This window comes from Salmo trutta, chromosome 30 (genome assembly GCF_901001165.1).
Source record: "Salmo trutta chromosome 30, fSalTru1.1, whole genome shotgun sequence".
NCBI lineage: Eukaryota > Metazoa > Chordata > Actinopteri > Salmoniformes > Salmonidae > Salmo > Salmo trutta.
Genome location: NC_042986.1, coordinates 38,711,140 through 38,722,264, shown reverse-complemented (window position 1 = coordinate 38,722,264; position 11,125 = coordinate 38,711,140).

Genomic DNA, 11,125 nt, shown 5'->3' with positions numbered 1-11,125 from the left:
TGAGAATCTATTATTCACGGCAGTGTGCTTTCATGTTAAGGTGTACTTTAGCATAAAATTGCCCTCCACTGACGTCCGGGCTTCCCCTCTGTCACTCTCTGTGGACTGGTGCAGAGGGGGAGGGAGAGAGCCTGCCATATCGCTCCATCAGATACATTTGGGTTAACCCCTCATCGTCATGTTGAGGATATGGACGGAAAGCTGGAGGTTGAGTCATCTGCAGGGGAGAGAAGGGAAAGCTGGAGGTTGAGTCGATTATAAGAAAGGGAAAGGGGGATACCTAGTCAGTTGTACAACTGAATGTATTCAACTGAAATGTGTCTTCCGCATTTTACCCAACCCCACTGAATCAGAGAGGTGCGGGGGGCTGACTTAATCGACATCAACGTCATCGGCACCCGTGGAAATGTGGGCTAACTGCCTTACTCAGGGGCAGAACAACAAATTTTTACCTTGGGAGAGAAGGGAACGCTGGAGGTTGAGGAGTCTGTAGGGTAGAGAAGGGAACGCTGGAGGTTGAGGAGTCTGTAGGGTAGAGAAGGGAACGCTGGAGGTTGAGGAGTCTGTAGGGGAGAGAAGGGAACGCTGGAGGTTGAGGAGTCTGTAGGGGAGAGAAGGGAACGCTGGAGGTTGAGGAGTCTGTAGGGGAGAGAAGGGAACGCTGGAGGTTGAGGAGTCTGTAGGGTAGAGAAGGGAACGCTGGAGGTTGAGGAGTCTGTAGGGGAGAGAAGGGAACGCTGGAGGTTGAGGAGTCTGTAGGGTAGAGAAGGGAACGCTGGAGGTTGTGGAGTCTGTAGGGGAGAGAAGGGAACGCTGGAGGTTGTGGAGTCTGTAGGGGAGAGAAGGAAACGCTGGAGGTTGTGGAGTCTGTAGGGGAGAGAAGGGAAAGCTGGAGGTTGAGGAGTCTGTAGGGAGGGAGTGGCCTGAAAAGCTCAAGCAGGACTTTGAGGTAGAGCTGCATCCTCACATGCAAAACTGGGAGCGGAAGGGAGGGAGCCTGCCATAGGACTGGTGTCTCTACACTCCTCTACAGAGGGAGAGAGTCTGCCATAGGACTGGTGTCTCTACACTCCTCTACAGAGGGAGAGAGTCTGCCATAGGACTGGTGTCTCTACACTCCTCTACAGAGGGAGAGAGTCTGCCATAGGACTGGTGTCTCTACACTCCTCTACAGAGGGAGAGAGTCTGCCATAGGACTGGTGTCTCTACACTCCTCTCTACAGAGGGAGAAACCTTTATTTAACTAGGCAAGTCAACTAGGAACAAATTCTTATTTACAATGACGTCCTACCCCGGCCAAACCCTCCCCTAACCCGGACGATGCTGGGCCAATTGTGCGCCGCCCTATGGGACTCCCAATCACGGCCGGTTGTGATACAGCCTGGAATCGAACCTGGTCTGTAGTGAAGCCTCTAGCACTGAGCTGCAGTGACTTAAACTGCTGTGCCACTCTTGAGGAGAATTAGGAGGAGATTGCCTTCCCCCCTCCCCCTGCCTCCCACTCCCCCTCCCACTCCCCCCCCCCCCCCCGCCCCTCCCCCTCCAACCCACCCACCCAACCATCCGGTAACTATGGACTCTATAATGTCTGGTGGTGGTCCACGATGGATAATTTTTTCAGGGAAAGATGATGCCTGTTTCTCTCCGAACATCTCCCTCAGTACAGTCAAATAAAACTGAGATCAGGGCAAAAGGACTCCCCACCAGAAATACTAGTGCAGAAAAAAATGGAATGGCAAGGATCAGGAAGTCATGTATAGTTTTCAAATGTACATCTGGACCTCCAAGCCTGTTCCACTGCTTACTTTACAATCTCCCCCTGTAACCAGGGACTGATTGTAGACCTGGGACACTAGATGTCTGCAATTAATTATCAGGTAGAACAGAAAATCGGCAGTACACCCTACTTCATAAGGTAGGATTTGAATAGCCCTGCTATAGAAGGTGGGGTAACTACTGATCATTTATGCCATGGTCTCTCGTGACAGCCTTGACATGGTTTATTCGATTCTGGGTGGCGAGATTAGCTACTTCTGCCAGCAGTGTAAGTGATGAGACAAAGCTAGAGTTAGAGATGTGTGTATGTTTACCATGGAGGTTTGTCTCAGTGGAACCCCGGGCTGGAATTAGCCTCTCCCAGGCAGCAGGAGTTCCGTTGTGGGTACAGCTATAGGATCTTAATTTGAGGCAGTTTGCTACAGCAGGAAAATAATCCTGCAGCAACAGGAAATGTGAATTATTATGTGGATTATAATGGACATTTTTGTAGGGTTGATACATTTTTAGTTGGAGCAAATCTAGTCTGAATTTTCAAAATGGAAATTGCTAACTTTAGAAGCCTTTTTTAAGACTCAAATACACTACAAGTTCACATTAAAATGATCAGCAACAAAAGAGTGATCAAATGAAGATCCTACATCTGTAGTCGTGCCAGCTGCACAGAGGGTAGCACTCCAAGTTCCACTGGCAGGTGTGCTCAAAGACATTCCTCAAGGGCCTAGTTTGACCACGTTAAGAGCGACCTTGAAACGTGACCAACATTAAACTATAAATCAACATCAAACAAAAGTAAGTGCAGTGAAAAGAAAGAGATGGGGGGGGAAAGGGGAAGGCGGACACCTGTCATTCTGTGTTTATTTTCTGGATGTTAGTTCTGGGTCGCAACATTTGTATCTGGTTTTGCGTTTGGCGACTCAGCAGAAGAGGATCTTCTCTCCAGCTACTGACCTTCAAGGTAGAGGGAGCGGAGGGAGAGGAGGGAGCGGAGGGAGAGGAGGGGCGGAGGGAGAGGAGGGAGAGGAGAGGAGGGAGCGGAGGGAGCGGAGGGAGAGGAGGGGCGGAGGGAGAGGAGGGGCGGAGGGAGAGGAGGGGCGGAGGGAGAGGAGGGAGAGGAGGGGCGGAGGGAGCGGAGGGAGCGGAGGGAGAGGAGGGGCGGAGGGAGAGGAGGGAGAGGAGAGGAGGGAGCGGAGGGAGAGGAGGGAGAGGAGGGGCGGTGGGAGCGGAGGGAGCGGAGGGAGAGGAGGGGCGGAGGGAGAGGAGGGAGAGGGAGCGGAGGGAGAGGAGGGGCGGAGGGAGAGGAGGGAGAGGAGAGAGAGGAGGGAGCGGAGGGTGAGGAGGGAGAGGAGGGAGCGGAAGGAGAGGAGGAAGAGGAGGGAGCGGAGGGAGGGAGAGGAGGGGCGGAGGGAGAGGAGGGAGCGGAGGGAGCGGAGGGAGAGGAGGGAGGGCGCGGAGGGAGAGGAGGGAGCGGAGGGAGAGGAGGGGCGGAGGGAGAGGAGAGAGAGGAGGGAGCGGAGGGAGAGGAGGGAGAGGAGGGGCAGAGGAGGGGCGGAGGGAGAGGAGGGGCGGAGGGAGCGGAGGGAGCGGAGGGGCGGAGGGAGCGGAGGGAGAGGAGGGAGAGGAGGGAGAGGAGGGAGCGGAGGGAGAGGAGGGGCGGAGGGAGAGGAGGGAGAGGAGAGAGAGGAGGGTGAGGAGGGAGAGGAGGGAGCGGAAGGAGAGGAGGGAGAGGAGGAAGAGGAGGGAGCGGAGGGAGGGAGAGGAGGGGCGGAGGGAGAGGAGGGAGCGGAGGGAGAGGAGGGAGAGGAGGGAGCGGAGGGAGAGGAGGGGCGGAGGGAGAGGAGAGAGAGGAGGGGCGGAGGGAGAGGAGGGAGCGGAGGGAGAGGAGGAAGAGGAGGGAGGGCGCGGAGGGAGAGGAGGGAGAGGAGGGAGGGCGTGGAGGGAGAGGAGGGAGCGGAGGGAGAGGAGGGAGCAGAGGGAGAGGAGGGTGCGCTAGACAGGCCAGCAGGGGAGGGGAGTGAACTGACGGAGCCTTTTCACAACCTACTGTTGGTTCACTGGGAGGAACACTGTACAGTACACTAACTGTATGGTATGACACTGGTTCACTGGGAGGAACACTGTACAGTACACTAACTGTATGGTATGACACTGGTTCACTGGGAGGAACACTGTACAATACACTAACTGTATGGTATGACACTGGTTCACTGGGAGGAACACTGTATAGTACACTAACTGTATGGTACGGCTCACACACAGGCAGTAGTCTCTCGCTCTCTCGCTCTCTCGCTCTCTCGCTCTCTCGCTCTCTGGGAGATAGTATTTTAGGAGTTTGATCTGTATGGTGAACCTCTGTCATCATTGAGCTGTCACTGCATGAGTTCTCTGAAAGCAACAATGAGTTGTGGTGAAAGGGTGAAACAGCCTTTTAGAAACAAAGACAACAAATTGGTATGCAGCATATTCTTAGAAAAAGAAGGTGATATCTAGAACCTAAAAGGGTTATTCAGCTGTCCCCATAGGAGAACCCTTTGAAGGACCCCTATTGCTTCCAGGTAGAACCTTTCTTGCTTCCAGGTAGAACCTTTTTTGGTTCCAGGTAGATAATCAAGATATGGTTGAATTAACTTCTTAAAATATAAAATTAAAATTAAATAATTTCTGGAATGATATAAATTCTATGACGTTCTTCCTACATGTGAGAATTTGTACACATGTGTAAAGTAGATGCCGGGAGTCAGGAAGCAGGTGCAATTGGTGAGTTTAATAACAAAGAACATGAAGATATACATAACAAGAGAAGCGTACTAGGCATGAAAAACAAAACCAATACTGCCTGAAGACTGAGGCTACTGAGGGCTAAATAAAGGGGAAGTAATCAAGGTACTGACGAAGTCCAGGTGTGCATAACGATGGGGAGCAATGCGTAATGATGATTGCCAGGTGTGCGTAATGATGGTTGCCAGGACCTGTGGTTAGTAGACCAGTGACATTGAGCGCAGGAGAGAGGGAACGCGTCAGTGCCCCAGCCCTGACGCATGGCTCCAGCCGCAGGACAGCGCCGGCCAGGAGGATGGTCCAAGGGCCAGGAGCAGGCAACTGCGGACAGTGGAGATGGAAATCCTAGACAATGTTGGTGTCCAGGATGTCGGCCGCCAGAACCCAAAAACACTGCTCTGGGCCATACCCCTCCCAGTCCACCAGGTACTGAAGCCGACCCCCACGACGTCGGGAGTTCAGTAGGGACCTGACGGCATATGCAGGGGACCCATCGATGTCCAGGGGAGGCAGAGGGGTGTCGCGGGGGACGGCATCAGAAAGGGGGAGCATCAGCAAGGGGACCAGGAATCACTGACCTCAGAAGGGAAACATGAAAAGAGGTTGAGATCTGGTAGTTGGTGCTGAGTTGTAAATGGTAAGTTACCTCATTAACCTGAAAGGGCCTCATAAACTGGGGGCTCAGCTTCCGGCAGGGTGGGAGGTTCCTGGCAGAGAGCCACATGCGATCACTAGGATGGAACAAGGGAGCCTCACTGCGGTGATGTTCCTCCTGATACTTTTGACAGCGGACAGAGCATTGGAACCTTACGTGGGCAACATTCCACACCTCCTCTGCACATCGGAACCACTTGTCCACTGCAGGGGCCTCGGTCTTAGTCCACGGAGCCAGGGCCGGCTGATATCCCAGGAAGCACTGGAAGAGAGACAGCTCGGTGGAGGAGTGACGAAGTGAGTTCTGGGTGTATTCCGCCCAGGAAAGGAACCGGGCCCACTAAGAACCTCTCCAGCTCCTGATTGGTCCTCTCCACCTGCACGTTGGACTAAGGCCAGTACCCGGATGTGAGGCTGACCGTGTCCCCCAGCTTCTCCATAAAGGCTATCCAGACCTGTGACTTGAATTGGGGACCACGGTTGGTTAACGATTTCCTCCGGAAGGCCATAGTGCCTAAAGACCTACTGGAATATTGCCTCAGCGACCTGGAGAGTGGTAGGTAGACCAGAGAGAGGGATAAAACAGCATGATTTAGATAATCTGTTAACAACAACCATAATAGGGGTAAAAGCATCAGAAAGGGGGAGATAAGTTAGTCTATGGACAGATGTGACCAAGGCCGCTGAGGCACGGGAAGTAGTTTCTCTGCAGGTGCGTAACAGGGAGATTTGGATTGGATACATACGGTGCATGAGTTGACATAGTGGGTGACTTCCTGCGCCAAGGTGGGCCACCAGTATTTATCGTAGAGGGATTGGATGGTGCAGATGACACCTGGGTGTCCAGTAGCGAGGGATGTGTGTGCTCAAGTCAACAGCCGATCTCTCAGCCCCGCAGGGACAAAGGTACGCTCTGGAGGGCAGGTAGCAGGAGCGGGTTCCCTCTACAGAGCCTGGCGGATGTCCACGTCTACATCCGAACACACGGGGCCAACGATTTAGAAGGACATATTGATAGGCTGGAGGGCACTCACAGGACCCTCCACCAATGTGGAACCACAGGGTGCAAGACAGCAGGTCTTCCGGGATCCTGGTCCCCAGGTGGTAATTCTCATCCTCGACCAGGAGATAGTGGGGTTACGAAGTTGGAGCCACGGGAGGCCGAGGATGACTTTGTGTACCGGTGCGGTGGTGATGAGGAAGATAAGGCTTTGCTGGGGCATGGTTCCCACGGTGAGGGTGAGTGGTGTTGTGGTGTGTGTAATTGTGCTGGATCCCAATGGTCGAGTATCCAGGGCTTGGACAGGAAAAGGAGAGGAGAGTGAGTATGAGGTTAAGTTCAGGGAGGAGTCGAGGGCCTGGACAATGAAGAACCCAGCCGGCACCGGAGTCCACTAGAGCTGTAGAAACAACACTTGAGGGACAGCCAGTCAGCAAAAACCCAGTAAGGGTTTGGCGGAAAACAATGATATTGGAATACTCACGCCTACCCTGGGAGACAGAAGGTCACGGGGATCTCGGGTTGGGACGCACCGGACACCGCTGAAGCTGTTGCCACTCCTGGCTGCAATAGGAACAGACCCACAGCTGTCTCCGGTGACGCCGCTCTGCTGCGGAGATGTGTTTGGCCACTACCTCCATGGGTTCAGGCTCTGCATCAGGACAGCCAAAGGAGAGAGGCGAGTGGTGAGGTGAACCCAAACGCTCCAGAAGAAGGTCATCCAGATGGATGGCCATCACGATGTGAGCAGCCAAGGATACGTTGTTATAGCGACATGCCAACTCCGTCTGGACCTCCTTGCGCAGTCCACTGCGGAATAGAGTGTGGAGCGCCGGCTCATTCTATCCGCTGGAGGAATGGCTCACTCGGACGGACCCGTGGTAGGAAGCCCTCCGATGGGGAGCAGGTGTGCATAATGATTGTTGCCAGGTGTACGTAATGTGGGTTGCCATGACCGGGGGTTAGTAGACCAGCGACTTTGAGTGCCGAAGAGATGGAACGGGACTAGGGGTGACACGTCATACTCAAACATTGTCCTTCACCCAAATCCAGATAGCAGGTGTTCTGAAAGAGCTGCAAAAACTGAACCCGTACAAATCAGCTGGGCTAGACAATCTGGACCATCTCTTTCTAAAATTATCCGCCGCCATTGTTGCAAACCCCTATTACCAGTCTATTCAACCTCTCTTTCGTATCGTCCAAGATCCCTAAAGATTGGAAAGCTGCCGCGGTCTTCCCCCTCTTCAAAGGGTTGTGACACTCAAGACCCAAACTGTTATAGACCTATATCCATCCTGCCCTGCCTTTCTAAAGTCTTCGAAAGCCAACTTAATAAACAGATCACTGACCATTTCGAATCCCACCGTACCTTCTCCACTGTGCAATCCGGTTTTCGAGCAGGTCAAGGGTGCGCCTCAGCCACGCTCAAGGTACTAAACGATATTATAACCGCCATCGATAAAAGACAGTACTGTGCAGCCGTCTTCATTGACCTGGCCAAGGCTTTTGACTCTGTCAATCACCGTATTCTTATCGGCAGACTCAATAGCCTTAGTTTCTCAAATGACTGCCTCGCCTGGTTCACCAACTACTTCTCAGACAGAGTTCAGTGTGTCAAATCGGAGGGCCTGTTGTCCGGACCTCTGGCAGTCTCTATGGGGGTACCACAGGGTTCAATTCTCGGGCTGACACTTTTATATATATCAACAATGTCGCTCTTGCTGCGGGTGATTCCCTGAACCACCTCTACACTGACGACACCATTCTGTATACATTTGGCCCTTCTTTGGACATGAACCTCCAGACATGATTCAATTCCATACAACACTCCTTCCGTGGCCTCCAACTGCTCTTAAACGCTAGTAAAACCAAATGCATGCATCACTACTCTGGACGGTTCTGACTTAGAATATGTGGACAACTACAAATACCTAGGTGTCTGGCTAGACTGTAAACTCTCCTTCCAGACACATATTAAACATCTCCAATCCAAAATTAAATCTAGAATCGGCTTCCTATTTTGCAACAAAGCCTCCTTCACTCACGCCTCCAAACATACCCTTGTAAAACTGACTATCCTACTGATCCTCAACTTCGGTGATGTCATTTACAAAATAGCCTCCAACACTCTACTTAGCAAATTGGATGCAGTCTATCACAGTGCCTTCCGTTTCATCACCAAAGCCCCTTATACCACTCACCACTAAGACCTGTATGCTCTAGTCGGCTGGCCCTCGATACATATTCGTCGCCAGACCCACTGGCTCCAGGTCATCTATAAGTCTTTGCTAGGTAAAGCTCCGCCTTATCTCAGCTCACTGGTCACGATAACGACATCCACTGTAGCACGCGCTCCAGCAGGTACATTTCACTGGTCATCCCAAAGCCAACACCTCTTTGGCCGCCTTTCCTTCCAGTTCTCTGCTGACAATGACTGGGACAAACTGCAAAAATCGCTGAAGCTGGAGACTTATATTTCCCTCACTAACTTTAAACATCAGCTATAGGAGCAGCTAACCGATCGCTGCAGCTGTACACAGCCCATCTGTAAATTGCCCACCCAATCTACATACCTCATCCCCATATTGTTTTTATTTACTTTTCTACTCTTTTGCACACCAGTATTTCTACTTGCACATCACCATCTGCTCTATCACTGTGTTAATTTGCTAAATTGTAATTACTTCACTACTATGGCCTATTTATTGCCTTACATCCTCACGCCATTTGCACACACTGTATATAGACTTTTTTTTCTATTGTGTTACTGACTGTACACTTGTTTATTCCATGTGTAACTCTGTGTTGTTGTTTGTGACGCACTGCTTTGATTTATCTTGGCCAGGTCGCAGTTGTAAATGAGAACTTGTTCTCAACTATTCCACCTGGTTAAATAAAGGTGAAATAAAAAATAAATCACCCTGCAGAGATCTGTAAATTCAAAAGCTTTAGAGGCTGTATGAAAGAGTGTGGGGTAGGACAGTATAGGAGAGAGTGATACATTCCATCCAATAATAAGTGTCTAAAAAGCTGACATGTTTAATGAAACACACTCATAAGCAACACTAAGTGAAATGCATTAAAGAGGCAGTGATTTGCCACTGAGGTCATTAATAAGGAAAAATACACTCACGGCCAATTTATTAATGTGCGCCTCTTAAAATGTATTACCAGGTAGCCAATGTTCCCGGTGTGGCATCACACACACACACACGCAAGCAAGCACACACACACTCACACACCAGCACGCAAGCAAGCAAGCACACACACACACACGCGCGCATGCACACAAACGCACACAGACGAGGAATGGGGCTTAGCTTGGCCTGAGTCTCGACAGGGAAATGAGTGATACGCCTTCAGTCTCATTATAATGTAAAGGCACCTCTGAAGATGAACTGGCCAACGGCCAAATTACAGATGACACATAGGATCCTTTTACTCAAAACTTTCAACTGTTTTTAAATAAGTTTTTATTTGATTTAATATTTCACCTTTATTTAACCAGGTAGGCTAGTTGAGAACAAGTTCTCAATTACAACTGCGACCTGGCCAAGATAAAGCAAAGCAGTTCGACACAAACAACAACACAGAGTTACACATGGATTAAACAAAACATAGTCAATAATACAGTAGAAAAAAAGTCTATATACACTGTGTGCAAATGAGGTAAGATAATGGAGGTAAGGCAATAAAATAGTTAATTTCGTTGTCTGCCATTTGCTGCATGGTGTACAGGAGCTGTAGAGAAGCCATTTTCAGGAGAGGTGGGAAACATGTTGAGGAAGTTGGCTGACCAGTAATTGACTTCACCACTCTCATTCAGCATGTGTCTGTCCAATGAGATGCTAAGGGAAATGAAGATTAAACTTTCTTGCTTACAGGCCAATTTGGATTTTTGAAAAGGAAATTCAGGGACTTCATGAATCTTCTAATGATTTATTCTATATTGTCATTGATACACAATGACATTCTCACAGAAACATCTATACTTATGGTTGGTCACCAACACACCTTCAAACATACACTCTCTCTCACTTTCTCTCCCTGCCACACACGCATTCTACATTTCAGCTGCTGAAGCAGATTTGTTCAAAGCTGGGCAAGCAGACAACAGAGACAAACTGCTGACAGACAGCTGTTGAGATAGCATCAGCCTCCCTGTCCCCTAATCTGCATCCCGACCCCTGGAACTCCCTCACCATGAACTCTGTGACATAGAGACACAGCCATTGGGTCATTACACAACTAAATCACTCTCATGGACCCCTACATGTCTGACTAGTCTAGAGGGGGTACTGTATGAGTTCTCCATCTCCTCTACATGTCTGACTAGTCTAGAGGGGGTACTGTATGAGTTCTCCATCTCCTCTACATGTCTGACTAGTCTAGAGGGGGTACTGTATGAGTTCTCCATCTCCTCTACATGTTTGACTAGTCTAGAGGGGGTACTGTATGAGTTCCTCATCTCCTCTACATGTCTGGTTAGTCTAGAGGGGGTACTGTATGAGTTTTTCATCTCCTCTACATGTCTGGTTAGTCTAGAGGGGGTACTGTATGAGTTAGTGTGATGATATAGGCAGTCTCCAGTCTTGAGGACCAGTGGCTCATTGCCTTAGTCTGTGTCTCAGTCCCAAATGGCCTCCTATACCCTACATTTACTTTTTTTTTTACATTTTAGTAATTTAGCAGACGCTCTTATCCAGAGAGACTTACAGTAGTGAATGCATACATTTCATACATTTCATTTCATGCATTTTGTTTGTACTGGCCCCCCGTGGGAATCGAACCCACAACCCTGGCGTTGCAAACACCATGCTCTACCAACTGACCCGTACATAGTGCACTACTTTTGACAAAGGCCCATAGAGGGCTATTTAGAAACAGGGTGCCATTTTGGAAGCAGTCTGTGTGTCT